This window comes from Hordeum vulgare, chromosome 3H (genome assembly GCF_904849725.1).
Source record: "Hordeum vulgare subsp. vulgare chromosome 3H, MorexV3_pseudomolecules_assembly, whole genome shotgun sequence".
Lineage (NCBI taxonomy): Eukaryota > Viridiplantae > Streptophyta > Magnoliopsida > Poales > Poaceae > Hordeum > Hordeum vulgare.
The window spans coordinates 315,175,992-315,190,117 of NC_058520.1; positions in this window are offsets into that span (position 1 = coordinate 315,175,992).

Here is a 14,126-nt window from a genome sequence, read left to right on the forward strand (position 1 = left end):
TTCCAAGATTGAACCAGGCCTTTGGCTTCGACCACTTCTGCTTTCCTTTGCCTTCTCGCATGTTTTGTAACGGTCTATGACATAGTGTCTCTTGATCGACTCTAGCCTTAATATTATCCTTTGTCTTCCCATCTATGTCGAACAATGTACCAAAAATAGCCTCTCCGATATTCTTTTCAGTGTGCATCATGTCGATATTGTGTGGAAGAAGGAGGTCTTTGAAGTAAGGCAGATCCCAGAAGCATGGCTTGTGAGTCCAGGCATGTTTTGAATTATACCCCTTCAAATACCCTGGATGCTCTGGATCAGGCTCGAGGGCATTTAACTGATCCGGGATCTGTTGGCCTATGAACGCAGGTGGTGCCATGTTTTTGACAACTTTACCTTTGGTAAAGTTCTTCTTGTCTTTTCTGAACTGATGGTCAGGATCCAGGAAATGTCTATGCAAGTCAAAGCAAGAATACTTCCGACCCTCCTGCAACCAATGAAACTGAAGAGCTGCCTTGCATTGGGGGCACGGGAACCTTCCATGCACACACCATCCAGAGAATAGCGCATACGCTAGCAAGTCATGCATAGAGTACATGTACCACACATGCATTTTGAAGTTTTCTTTTCTAGCGGCATCGTATGTCTTGACCCCATTTTCCCAAGCTTCTTCCAATTCATCCTTAAGTGGTTGCAGGTACACATTCATATTCTTCCCCGGATAATTGGGCCCTGGAATTATCAACGTCAGAAATATGTTCTTTCTTTGCATAATCTGCCCGGGGGGGAGATTCAGTGGAATGAAAAATACAGGCCAACAACTGTATTGGGTTGCCGTCATGCCGAAGGGATTAAAACCATCCGTGGCGGCGCAGACTCGAGGATTCCTTGGATCTCCCGCTTTACCCTGATGCAATCCATCGAAATGTTTCCACGCTTCCCCATCCGATGTGTGTACCATCATCTTATTCCCATCCGCATCTAGTTCGGTTCTTTTGCCCAATTTGTGCCATGTCATCTGTCTGGCTGTCTCTTAGACCATGAAAAGACGTTGAAGTCTTGGTACGATTGGCATATACTGAAGAACACTAACTGCGATTTTGGTCTGCCTCTTTTCACCCATACCGTTGTCTACCCCAAGATACCTGCAAGACTCGCAATTGGGACAATACTCCAAGTGTGCATACTCCTTCCTAAATAAGACACATCCTTTCTCACATGCATCTATCTTCTCATAGGGCATCATAAGTACACGAAGTATTTTGTCCGACTGGCACAAGTTTGCAGGCATGACATGGCCTTTGGGTAGGAAACGTCCAAATAGTGTCATCATCGCGTCGTAGCATTCTCTTCCCAAGTTGAACTGAGCCTTTAGAGCCATTACTTGTGCAATTGCATCCAGCTGACAGAGCTCAGTGTGCTCATGGAGAGGATGTTTTGAAGACTCCAACATTTCATAAAAGGCCTTTGCAGATTCCTCCATCTCATCTTCTGAATCCCGAGCATCATCAAAGTCTTGCACCATGTCTTCGATCCCAGTACCATGCTTGTCCGTGCGACGACGGACCACCTCAGCTCTTGTGCGTTGTATAGACTCACCATGAAATGTCCACACCGTATAATTAGGCTTAAAACCCCTCCTCTGCAGGTGTTTAATCATTACAGCCTCTGTCGTCTTTTTATAGTTGTCGCATCCAGGACAGGGGCAATAGTTTCTTTCCTGGCCATTTGCGAATGCGGCTTTCACAAATTCCTTTGTTTTTAAAATCCATTCTTTCGTCATCTCTTTCTGACTAGGGTGACCGGTATACATCCACGCACGATCACTCATCTTGCGTAGCTACTAAAGACAGAAGAAATATATTTATATATAATTTAGCATTTTTATTCATCGGTTAATCAGGTTCGCCATTTTTATTACGTCGAGGCAACCTACACGCTAATAGTTAAAGATAGGTCCTAATCCCACCCGAGTATGTGTAGATTGGGTTCGTTTTCCCATGCTCTGCTCCGGATCCAACGCAAAATTTCGGCAGCACCTCCCCGCTGTTCTCCTGATACACGTCTCCGCAATAAACAGAGAGGATGTGCATCCGGAGAACAACAGGGAGGCACTAACGAAATTCCGCATCGGATCCAGAGCACAGCATACGGGAAAACAAACCCAATCTACACATACTCGGGCTGTCCATGGATAATGTTGGACGATTCGAAAGGATGGGGGTTATAAATATGCAAAGACATGCATATTTATAGATTTCGCCCTTTCGAACGGGAGACGCATACTGGTCATGCATACTCATGATTGAAGAAACCTATATATAGCTAGCAAGTTTCATCGGCACGAAGACCGGGACAGAGAAAATTAAGGGGGTAGGAGGAGAAGTCATTTGTGCTCACCAACAAACATAGGGGCGGAGCTCGTCCAATGCACGTGGAGGTCGTCGGACAACTGCACATTGAAATTCACCCGATCAACACAAATATGATGTTTTTATAAGATAATCAAAAAATATGTGACCTAACTCTTATTTTCTTTTTTCTTTTTTCCTCTTATTCTTCTTCTTCTTCTTATTCTTATTTTCCTTTTTCTTATTTCCTCTTATTCTTCTTCTCCTTCTTCTTCTTTTCTTCTCTTCTTCTTCTTCTTCTTCTTCTTCTTCTTCTTCTTCTTATTCTCTTTTTTCTTTTTTCCTCTTATTCTTCTTCTCCTTCTTCTTCTTTTCTTTTTCTCTTCTTCTTCTTCTTCTTCTTCTTCTTCTTATTCTTCTTATTCTTCTTCTTCTTTTCTTTTTTCTTTTTTCCTCTTATTCTTCTTCTCCTTCTTCTTGTTTTCTTCTTCTCTTCTTCTTCTTCTTCTTCTTCTTCTTCTTATTTTCTTTTTTCCTCTTATTCTTCTCTTCCTCTCCTATTTTTCTTCTTCTTCTTCTTCTTCTTTCTTCTCCTTCCCTTCCTTTTCCTTCTTCTTCTTTTCCTTCTTCTTCTTATTTTTTTCTTCTCCTTTCTCCTTCTTCTTCTTCTCCTTTCTCCTTCTTCTTCTTCTTCTTCTTCTTCTTTCTCCTTCTTCTTCTTCTCCTTTCTCCTTCTTCTTCTTCTCCTTTTCTCCTTTATTAAATAGGAAACTAACCTAACTAAACCTATACTAAAACTAAACCTAAACTAAACTAAAACTAAGCCAAAACCTCAGTAAAACATATAACTAATTAAACAAAAACTATTAAAAAAGAAGAAAGAAAACTAACCGGGGGGAGGAGGGCCGCAGGGGGAGGTGGGCCGCAGGGGGAGGAGAGGCCGCAGGGGGAGGAGGGCAGCAGGGGGAGGAGGGGCACGGTGAGGGGCGCGTGGAGGGCGATGGCGGTGGGGTGGGACGCTGGGGTGGGCGTGGCGTCGGCGGCGGCGGCGGTGGGGCAGGGAGGCCGGAGGAGGGCGCGGCGGCGGTGGTGGTGTCGTGGGTGAGAGAGAGGGGTGTCAGGGTGGAGGAGGGGGCGCAGGGCGGTCGGGGAGGAGGAGGGGGCGCATGGCGGCGGTGGAGGAGGGTGCAGGGCGGCCGGGGTGGAGGAGGGGCGCACGGCGGTGGTGGAGGAGGAGGGCGCACGGCGGCCGAGGAGGAGGAGGGCGCAGGGCGGACGGGGAGGAGGAGGGCGCAGGAAGGCGCAGGGAGGCCGGAGGAGGGCGCTGCAGCGGTGGTGGTGTCGGGGGTGAGAGAGAGGGGAGTCGGGGTGGCCGTTAGGGGGAGAAAGAGGCGCGTGGGGGTGGGGCTAACGGCCGTTAGGGGGCACCCTCTTTGCCGTCCGCCTCCCGACGTGAAAGAGCATGCAGGCAGACGGCAAAGAAAGTGGCCGTTAGGGGGGAGAGAGGGGTTGTGGGGTGGGCCGCCCATGCTCTTTGCCGTCTGCGTGCATGCTCTTTGCCGTGAGCTGGCAGACGGCAAAGAGCTGGCTGATGGCAAATAGTACCTTTGGCATCAGCCTGCTCTTTGCAGTCTGGTTTCTGGTAGCTGATGGCAAAGAGGGTCTTTGCCATCAGCCAGTAGACGACAAAGAAGCAGCAGATGGCAAATATCTGTTTTCCAGTAGTGTACCGCTAGGTTGGCGGTAGTACCGCCCCTGTTCAGCGGTAGTACCGCTCCAGGAGCTTCGTACCGCCTTCCTAGCGGCTGTACTTGGACGGACCTTTTTGCGAATACTTTCTTGGCAGTGGTTGGCCCGGTAGTGCTTATGCACTACCATGGGCCCAGCGGTAGTACCGCTGCAGCCAGCGGTAGTACTGCTGGAGTGCCAACGGTAGTACCGCTGCAGCCAGCAGTAGTACCACTAGGCTTGGGCTATAAGTGGGAAAACGGTTGGTGATGGGGTTATAATCCCAGGGTAGGGTCATAGGCCCGCCCTATAGGTCCTACAAGGACTACCCTTCATAGAGGACAAGGCCCTTAGACAGTTCCGACTGAACTAAGGACTCCCCCATCATCCAGTCGGTGACGAGCACTCGGAGCGTATTTAACGTACCGACTGGATTCCACTATGTACATCGTAACCTTCGAGGAGGGCAACGGTCATACGTTTTCATACACTATTATTAACATTTAAGGCCTACGTTACGTGTAACATAGACATTTATTCACCACTATTCCACCCCTGTCCACCGGGCCATTATAAAGGGCAGCACACTCTATATAAGCTGCCCTTCCCCACTGGTGCAGGGGTTGGCATTTACTGTAATCCTATATTCCACTCGACACTAAGCTCCCAAGAGAACTGAGACGTAGGGCTTTTACCTCCGCCGTAGAGGGGCCTGAACTCATACATCCTCGTCGTAGCTAAGGCTCTGCCCATCCTTTCGTACCCTACACTTCTACTGTCAGACTTATACCCACGACAGTTGGCGCCCACCATGGGGCAGGCGTCTAAGCGACTTCCGACGAGTTTGCGATTTCATATTTTCATCATGTCGTTCGGCGGAGATCTGTGCATGGGTCATGAGATCCTCTTCGGCGCGCTCTTCTTCATCGCCGACGATTCGGTGTGGCTTCGGGATGCGCCCCTCGATGTCGAGGCGCTCCCTAGTCGCGGGGCTACGCACTTCTGTGCCGGTTCCCGTGGCATCCTTCTTCTCCAGCCATCGGCCCCGGTGTCGATCTCCGCCCTCGTCAGGCGCCGCAACAAGCGATCCCGTCGCCCCCGGCTCCAGCGTTGGGTGCGACACGCCCAGGCGTGACACAGCGCGTCCTCTTAGGTGGCGGTGCTCGAATCGGTTGTGGTCACGCCGCCATCCCAGTGCTTGGACTCAGTTCCGACTGAGCTACCTTCCGAGTACCTGGGTCGTGGGCCTACAGTTGAAGTTGTCATGGCCGATTCCCATGAAGGTCCCCTCCGGACTGGTCGAAACGAGCATGAGATCGGAGAATCATCCGGCGCTCGTCATCAACACCGTCGTTCTGCCAGTCGACGCACTCGCCAGAGCGACGTCGAGGTGTTCCGCACACCCATCCTCAACCTGGCTGCGGCTGCCAGGATAGCCGATTCTCTCCAGCCGACTGATTCGGAGGCTGGTAGAGGGATCGAGCAGATCCGTGCCCTGTTGCATACGGCGCAGCAGCAAAATTCGGCGGTCTCCCAGTCGCACAACAAGATCCACAACAGTTCTGTTCACGCGAACACGCATCGGTCGATTTTCAGCCCCGACTCTCATCAGCAACGCAGAGGGGGCAGCCGTTCCAGGAATCCCGAAGATCGTCGTCGTTCACGCACCACTCCGCGGGGTGGGCCTTACGGACCTTGGCATCACGATGATCGTCGTTCAGTCGGCGACGCGCATGATCCAAGGCCCGACGCAAGAGGGTACATCGCCCAGAAGAAGGTCGACAGAAGTCGAGCCCACCGTGATGGTCACGATAGAGACCGTCTGAGTGGAAGCAGGACCGTCGTCTCTCGTCCCGAGTGCATCAGTCAGGTCATCCGCTCAGCTGACATCCCTGCCAACTTCTGATTGGCGACGGGAATCATCAAGTTCACATGAGAGTCCAAGTCAGAAACGTGGTTGGACGACTACAGAGTGGCGGTCTAGATCGGCGGTGGAGACGACCAGGTCGCCATGAAGCATCTCCCCCTGATGCTCGACGGCTCGGCGCGAGCTTAGCTGAACTAGTTGGCTCCATCAAGCATCTACAGCTGGGCAGATCTATCCCGAGTCTTCATCAGGACCTTCGAGGGCACGTGCAAACGCCCTGCTGGTCTCGTGGAGCTCTAGCACTGCGTCGAGAAGCAGAATGAGCCCCTGCGCGATTTCATCCAGCGCTGGACGACCCTCTACCACACGGTAGAGAATGTCACGGAGCATCAAGCGGTCTGCGCCTTCAAGGCAGGCGTGCGGTACAAAGATCTGTACCTGAAATTCGGTCGGACAGGCGACATCTCCATCAGCAAGATGATGGAGATCGCCGCACGCTATGCAAATGGCGAAGAGGAGGACCGCATACGTAGCGGCAAGCATAAGACATTCGCCAATGGAGATGGAAACAACAGTTGGAAGCAGAAGCAGAAGGCTCAATCCACTCCGCAGGCAGAGGCAGCTGCTATTACAAACGCCAATTTCAAAGGCAAGGGGAAAACTCAGTTCACCCCCAAGAAGAAACAGTTCGGGAATTCCATCCTGGATCAGCCATGTCCAATCCACACGAAGATGGACGAAGAAGGCAACACCATATTCCCGAAGCATACCACTCGACAATGTCGCCGCCTGATCCAAGGATTCGGTGAAGGTCAGCCGAGTGAAAAGGACACCGAGCAGGATGATAAGGACAAGGGGGATCTGTTCCCCCAAGTCCATGCAACGCTGATGATTTTTGCTGATGTGGAAAGGAAAAGTCGTCTGAAGCTGGTGAACAGCGAGGTGAACATGGCAACCCCAACCACCGCCACGTTCCTCAAATGGTCACAGACTGCGATCACTTTTGATCAGTCGGACCATCCAGCACACGTACCCACCCCAGGGAGGCAAGCTCTGGTCGTCGACCCGGTGGTGGAAGGAGTCCGACTGTGCAAAGTCCCCATGGACGGCGGCAGCGGTTTGAACATCATGTACACCAACACTCTCAAGGGAATGGGCATTCCGATGTCCAAACTTAGCGAGAGCAGTATGTAGTTCCACGGAGTCGCCCCAGGATGAAAGGCCAAGTCACTCGGCCAGATCGCGTTGGATGTCGTCTTTGGCTCTGACAAGAACTTCCGCAAGGAGAAGCTGACATTCGAGGTGGTGGACTTCCAGAGTGCATACCATGCGATTCTGGGCCGTCCGACGTATGCGCGTTTCATGGCCCGTCCATGTTACGTGTATTTGAAGCTGAAGATGCCAGGCCCCAAAGGTGTGATCACGGTTACAGGAAATCGGCAGCGATCCGATGAGTGTTTGCAGCAGGGGTCGAGGATTGCCGATCAGCAGATGGCTATTCTCGAGCTGGATGAGTAAAAGAAGACCGCCGACCCTGCTCACCTGATGCATTCAAAGAAGCCAGCTTCCGAGTCCGCATTCCAGTCGGCGGGCGACACGAAGAAAGTCAGCATCCACCCAACAGACAACACCACCGCCCCGATGAACATCTCCACCACCCTTGATCCAAAATAGGAAGCCGAGCTCATCCAATTCCTCCGTGAGAACTCGGACATTTTCGCATGGAAGCCCGCTGACATGCCAGGTGTACCCAGGGAGTTGGCTGAGCACCGACTGCATGTGGATCCTGCTGCTCGCCCCGTCCGAGAATGCCTACGTCGGTCCGCCGCGCACAAGCGGAAGGCAATCGGAGAGCAGGTGGCTAAACTTTTGACAGCCAACTTCATTCACGGGGTGCACCACTCTGAGTGGCTCACTAATGTTGTCATGGTGCCTAAGAAGGACAAGTCTCTCCGTATGTGCATCGATTTCAAGCATCTCAATAAGGTCTGTCCGAAATATCACTTCCCGCTCCCCTGCTTTGATCAAATTGTTGATTCGACTACGGGATGTGAGCATTTATCATTCCTCGATGCCTATTCGGGCTATCATCAGATCCATCTGTATGGTCCGGATGAATTAAAAACAGCCTTCATCAGCCCATTCGGGTGTTTCTTCTACATCACTATGCCATTCGGTTTGAAGAATGCAGGAGCAACTTTTATGCGCATAATCCAAAAATGCCTCCTTGACCAGATCGGTCGAAATGTGGAGGCATATATGGACGATATCGTAGTCAAGTCACGCAAAGGTTCCGACGTGCTGACTAACTTGACAGAAACATTCGCCAACCTACATAGGTACGATATCAGTGTTCCCAGCGGGAAGTTACTCGGTTTCTTCGTTTCCGACCGAGGGATCGATGTCAACGCCGAAAAGATCGGGACCATCGTCCGAATGGAGCGGCCGGTAAGAATACATGATGTTCAAAGGCTCACAGGTTGCCTAGCGGCTTTGAGCAGTTTTATCGCTCGACTCGGCAAGAAGGCGTTACCTCTGTATCGACTCATGAAGAAATCAGATACCTTTGAGTGGACAGACGAAGCCCAAATTGCATTCGACGACCTCAAAGCCCTGCTTTACACCCAGTCGGTTCTTACTGCCCCGCTCAGTAAAGAACCCCTTCTTCTGTACATCGCGTCTACAAATCAAGTCGTTAGCACCGTTCTGACAGTCGAACGCGAAGAAGGAAAAGCGTACAAGGTTCAGCGGCCAGTATATTATGTCTCCGAAGTCCTGACTCCTTCCAAGCAGAGGTATCCCCATTATCAGAAGCTTATTTATGGGATCTACATGATTGCAAAGAAGGTGTCTCATTACTTCCAATACCACTCGGTTTCTGTCATATCTGATGCTCCGTTGTCGGAAATTCTCCACAATTGGGACACATCAAGCCGAGTGGCAAAGTGGGCAATGGAGATGCTATACTGCGACATCAAGTTTGAAGCCAAGAAAGCGGGGTGTACATTGCAGGTGTGGTAGCGATGCAACGCCTACTAGTACCTAACTGCGCGGAAGGCAACCTGGCGACGGGCCCCTTCGAAGAAAATCACTTCATCCTCCCGCAGGCCACCCTAACGAGATCCGTTGAAGGCAAGAACCCGTGGGGACTAGTGCTTTACCTCGGCCACGAGGACCGCTACTGCCCTGTAGACGAGAAACAAGGGTGTCTGTCGGCAGGCTTGGTCCCCGTGGTGTGGATGGACCATAGCACCGACATGAGTTCGTCTAGTCAGCCCTTGCCATAGGCTATGAGCTGCTTCTTCAAGATCCTTGTCTTCGGGACCTTGAGGACCACCGCATTGGCATGCTCGATGTGACCATTGCTCTGAGGGTGTGCCACTGAGTCAAAGTAGATTTGCGTGCTGATGAAGGTGCGGCAAGTCTTTAAGAGGCCACTGTTAAACTGTGAGCCATTGTCCGTGATGATGCGGTTTGCGACACCAAAGCTTCATATCAAACTCTTGCTGAACTAGACCACGGACCCTTCCGTTATGGCCCGGGACAGGTACTGCCTCCACACACTTGGTGAACTTGTCGATGTTGACCTAGAGGAAACAGTAGCATAGGCCGTGCGAGGTAAGTGCCCAAGATTATCCAACCCCCAGACCGTGAAGAGCCACAAGAGAGGGATGGCTTGGAGCCCTTGTGTTGGTTGATGAATCTGCTTCGCGTGGAGTGGGCAAGGCTCGCATGCCTTGACCATATCTATGGCATCCTCGAGCGCTATGGGCCAATAGAAGCTGCCGCACAACACTTTTCCTACGAGAATGCGCTAGGACGAGTGATGGCTGCAGTTGTTTCCATGGATGTCGGCAAGCAACTCGCGCACTGGCTCCTTGGAGATGCACCGTATCGCGACTCCGTTAGGGCAGTGGCGGTGCAAATGACATTTGTTCAAGTGGTAGAGCGCGACTTCGTGGACCACATGCTCTGCTTCTGTATAGATCTCCGGGAGGACGCCGCCCTCCAAGTAAGCCTTAATCTCCGTGGTCCAGCTCTTGGTCTATGACTCTAGCGCCAGCAGCAGGCAGGCGCATGAGGATGGTACACATTCTGGTGCACCCGTGGGTGGCGCGGGAGGGAGCTCCTCATGAGGCTCCATGGGGTTGATGGACGGAGGTTCTACCGAAGGCTTTAGGATCTGCTCCTTGAAGACGCAAGGGTTCTCAGTCTCACAACGAGAAGCGCGCTTGCGACCTCGTCGGCCTCGCTGTTGTCGCCGCGACGAATGTGCTGGAGCTTCATGCCCATGAAGCGCTTCTTGAGCTTGTGCACCTCCTCTAGGTAAGACGACATGTGTTCATCCTTCGGCTTGTACGTTTTGTTGGATAATTTGACGAGGTGTTGTGAGTCCCCCTGGATGACATAGCACCTGACTCCAAGCGCGATGGAGGCCTTGAACCCAGCGATGGGTCCCTCGTATTCAATGTTGTTGGAGACCTTGTCAGTGCACCTAAAACATGGCTGCACTTCATAATAAATCTTGACATATTTGGGCATGGTGAGAACAACATGAGCCCCGCACCTTGGCGCGTCAAGGCTCCGTCGAGGTGCATGCTCCAGCCTCTGGAGGTGGCCTCCTATGCAAGGGCGATTCCTCCCGAGGCTCATCCTGATGTGGGTCCAATCACTCAGCTGTGAAGTCCGCCAAGGCCGCGCCCTTGATGGTCCTGGTGGTGAGGAACTCCAGCTCGAAGGTATGCAACTCGATGTTCCATTCTGCGATGCAGCCGGTGGCGTACGAGCTCCACATGACCTGTTGCAGCTGGTAGGATGAGATCACTGTGACTGGTGCACCTGGAAGTAGTGGCACAACTTCCTCGAATCCATGAGAATCTCTAGGAGGAGCTTGTGCTACATGGGGTATCGCTCGAGCGTGTCTTGAAGCACCGTGTTGATGAAGTAGGAGGGGTGCTCGAAGAGGCGCGTGGCCGTGGTGTCCAAGTTGTACTCTCGAGGGAGCTCGAGCAACGGCATTGCGGGGGTCTCTAGAGGAAACATTCTGGAGGCCCCTTGAGGAGGTACCAAGCCCTCTTGAGGAGGGCCCTCTGCTGGCATCGGTTGTGCCTTGAGGGGCGCTCACGTGGCCTCCATGGGGTGGCATCTTCAACCGCTCGATTCTTCTTGACGCAGGCTCGCTGCTCCCTCTCGGCCACATGGGTCGCACTGGTCATTTGGGGGGTGGCTGCCAGGTACATCAGCACGCGCTCGCAAGCGCATGGGGCGACCATGACGGGAGGGCTTGTGAGGTACCTCTTTAAGTCCTCGAAGGTAGTGTTGGCCTCCGGGGTCCCATTGAAGGGGCCAGACCTCTTCATGATCTTGAAGAACGATAGAGCGAGGCCATGTACCCCGCCAAGTGTTGCATCTCTTTGCTATTAGAGGGCGGCCACATTTTCTTGATGGCCTTGATTTTCTCAGGGTTAGCCTCGATGCGGCAACGGGAGACCAAGAAACCCAAGAGCTTGGCGGAAGGGGCACCGAAGATCCACTTGGCGGGGTTTAGTTGAAGGTTTACCTTGCGCCCGTTGGCAAAAGTTTCCCCCGGGTCCTCGATGAGGGTGCGCGCCTCACGCATTTTGATGATGATGTCGTCAATGTATTCCTCCGCATTTCGCCCCATCAGAAATCTCAGGAAGATGCACATCAGCCTCTGTAAGGAGGCCCCCACACTCTTCAGGACAAAGTCCATGCATACGTAGCAGAACATCCCGCAAGGGGTGATGAACGAGGTTTTCTGCTCATCCTCCTTTGCCATCTTGATCTGATGATAGCCTGAGAAGGCATCCAGGAACAGAGCAGATTGCACCCCACGCTGGAGTACACTATCTGGTCGATCCTTGGCAGCACGAAGTGGTCCTTGGGTAGGCCTTATTGAGGTTGGTGAAGTCGGCGCACTTACGCTTGCCACCGTGCGGCTTGGCACTGACAATGGGGTTGCTGATCCACTCTGGGTGGATCACCTCGTAAATGACTCTGGCATCTTGGAGTTTCTTGACCTCCAAAACAATAAATTCTTGCTTCTCGGTCACCTGGCGTTGTACTTTTTGCTTGACTGGGCATGCGTTAGGGCACACCACCAGGTGGTGATCAATCACTTCCCTTGGCACACCTCGCATGTCCGAGGTTGTCCAAGCGAACATATATTCATTCTCTCAAAGGAAGGCGTCGAGCATGCTCTCCTGCTCGAGGGGAAGGCCTTCGCCGATGGTGAGGAAGGGGCCCGCACCGCTCCCATCCAAAACACTTTCTTGGTCTCGGGATTCTCTTCAGAGAATCAAAGCTTTTTCCTTGGGGGTGCTTGCTCGGGAGGCTTAGGGGCATCCTCCTCGGTCGGGCATATGGTGGCGACCGCCTTGAATGTGCATGTGAGGGCATCGCGTCCTTCTCATCACAATGGAAAGTGAGGGTGCCGTTGGACCCGGGCTTCTTGATGAGATCGTAGGCATGGTGGGTCACGACATGAACTGGGAGAGCGCCGGGTAGTCCGAGATGGTGTTGTAGGGAAGACTGATGTGAGCCACTCAAAGTCGATGAGCTATATGTACTATAGTTCTTCTGAGTGACTAAGGTGACACGGAACCGCACCTGCCCAAGGGGTAGGGCAGATCCTTAGGTGATGCCCAAGAAGGGCCTAGTGGGCGCCAGGGGCTCGTAGGGCACCTGGAGAATCTCGAAGGCCTCTACCGAGAGAACATTGAGGCCGGTGCTGACATCAATGAGCATATTGGCGATGACAACGTAGCTAATGGTGGGAGTACATAGCAGATGGACAGACCCTACATCCCTAGTACATATGGGGTGGTCGCTGCTGTTGAAGGTGATGGGGGACTCGGACCACTCGAGGTAATCGACAGACTCGAGCGCAGGCAGGGCCATGTTCGCCTCCGGTAAGAAATGCTTGAGGTCACGGCTAGACGGAGGGGCCATGCCGAAGATGCAGGCCACCCTAAGAGCCCCACAAGTGTGAACGCCACTGGTCGGAGCAATGCGGCCACCCAGCATGGATGAACCGTGTGTTAGCTGCAAGGCGCACACCACACGGCACCATACGGTCGTGCCATGGCTCAGAGGAAGAGGAAAAGTGGTGTGTCCGAGTCGCTCGATGCATGCTCGTGAAGCGGGCGAGAGGCAAGGGGGCGCTAGGCGACGACGTGTGGCTGACACGAGCTTAGTAACACGCTCGAGCCACACGTCGCGGCCATCCCTGGCGAGGCAATGGTGCAACATCCACTACGCCATAAGCAGCATGGCGTGGGGAGTGAGGGAACTGCAACTTTCTTGCGAGGAGGCGGCGATGGAGTGGCCAAGCACCTTCCTATCCACTAACGGGTAGACGAAGGAAGACACCTACTCCCCAATGGGCTCGATGATGGCGCGAGGACACTGTCCCCGGTCACATCGGGCGGCGTGCATCGTGTGCACACTTCCAACAGTTGGGCACACAACACACACCCTACGAGCGGCAGCGTCGAGCATGTTGAAGCTGTCATCAAGGTCGAAGGCACGAAGATGTCAATTCCCCCTATGTGTCGTTCCAAATACTCGAGTCAAGGACCTCCGTACGAGAAACTCTCTCAAGGACTCGGGTTCGAACACTCGGGGGCTTGGCTTGGCAACTTGTAACACGATGACAACTATGGTGATGCTAACGATGAGCTCACTTGATCTCACCGAGCAAGAAGGGGATGCGCGAGCTACCCAGGTTTGGGCCATCGTGTGGTGTAACACCCTACTCATGCATGTGTGGATTGTTGTGTGATGGAGAGCTGCGCTCGAAGTGCGTGAGGTGTGAGGGAGAGAATGGCTTGATCCCCTTACATGGAAGTGGTCCGTCCCTTCTTGTTGTGCATTTGTCCTCTTCCCCAAAATATCAGCGGGAAAGGGTGGACATAGGTCGGCAATTCAAAGGGGGGGCATGCGCACAAGCTAATCCTGACAAAAGGCGGTCTACAACTTATAAAGTCGTCTCTGTGACGCGCTTGTGGGCTCGGCGAAGACCTCCCTCCTGGCGAGTCGTGCTAGCACGGGCTTCTTTCACCGAAATGGCATGTTTTGGGAACCTACATTTGGGATGTAGCGAACTCTGCACCTTAATCACCAAAGAGGAAATCCTCCTCGTCCTTGACTACGCGGGTGTGTCACCCATG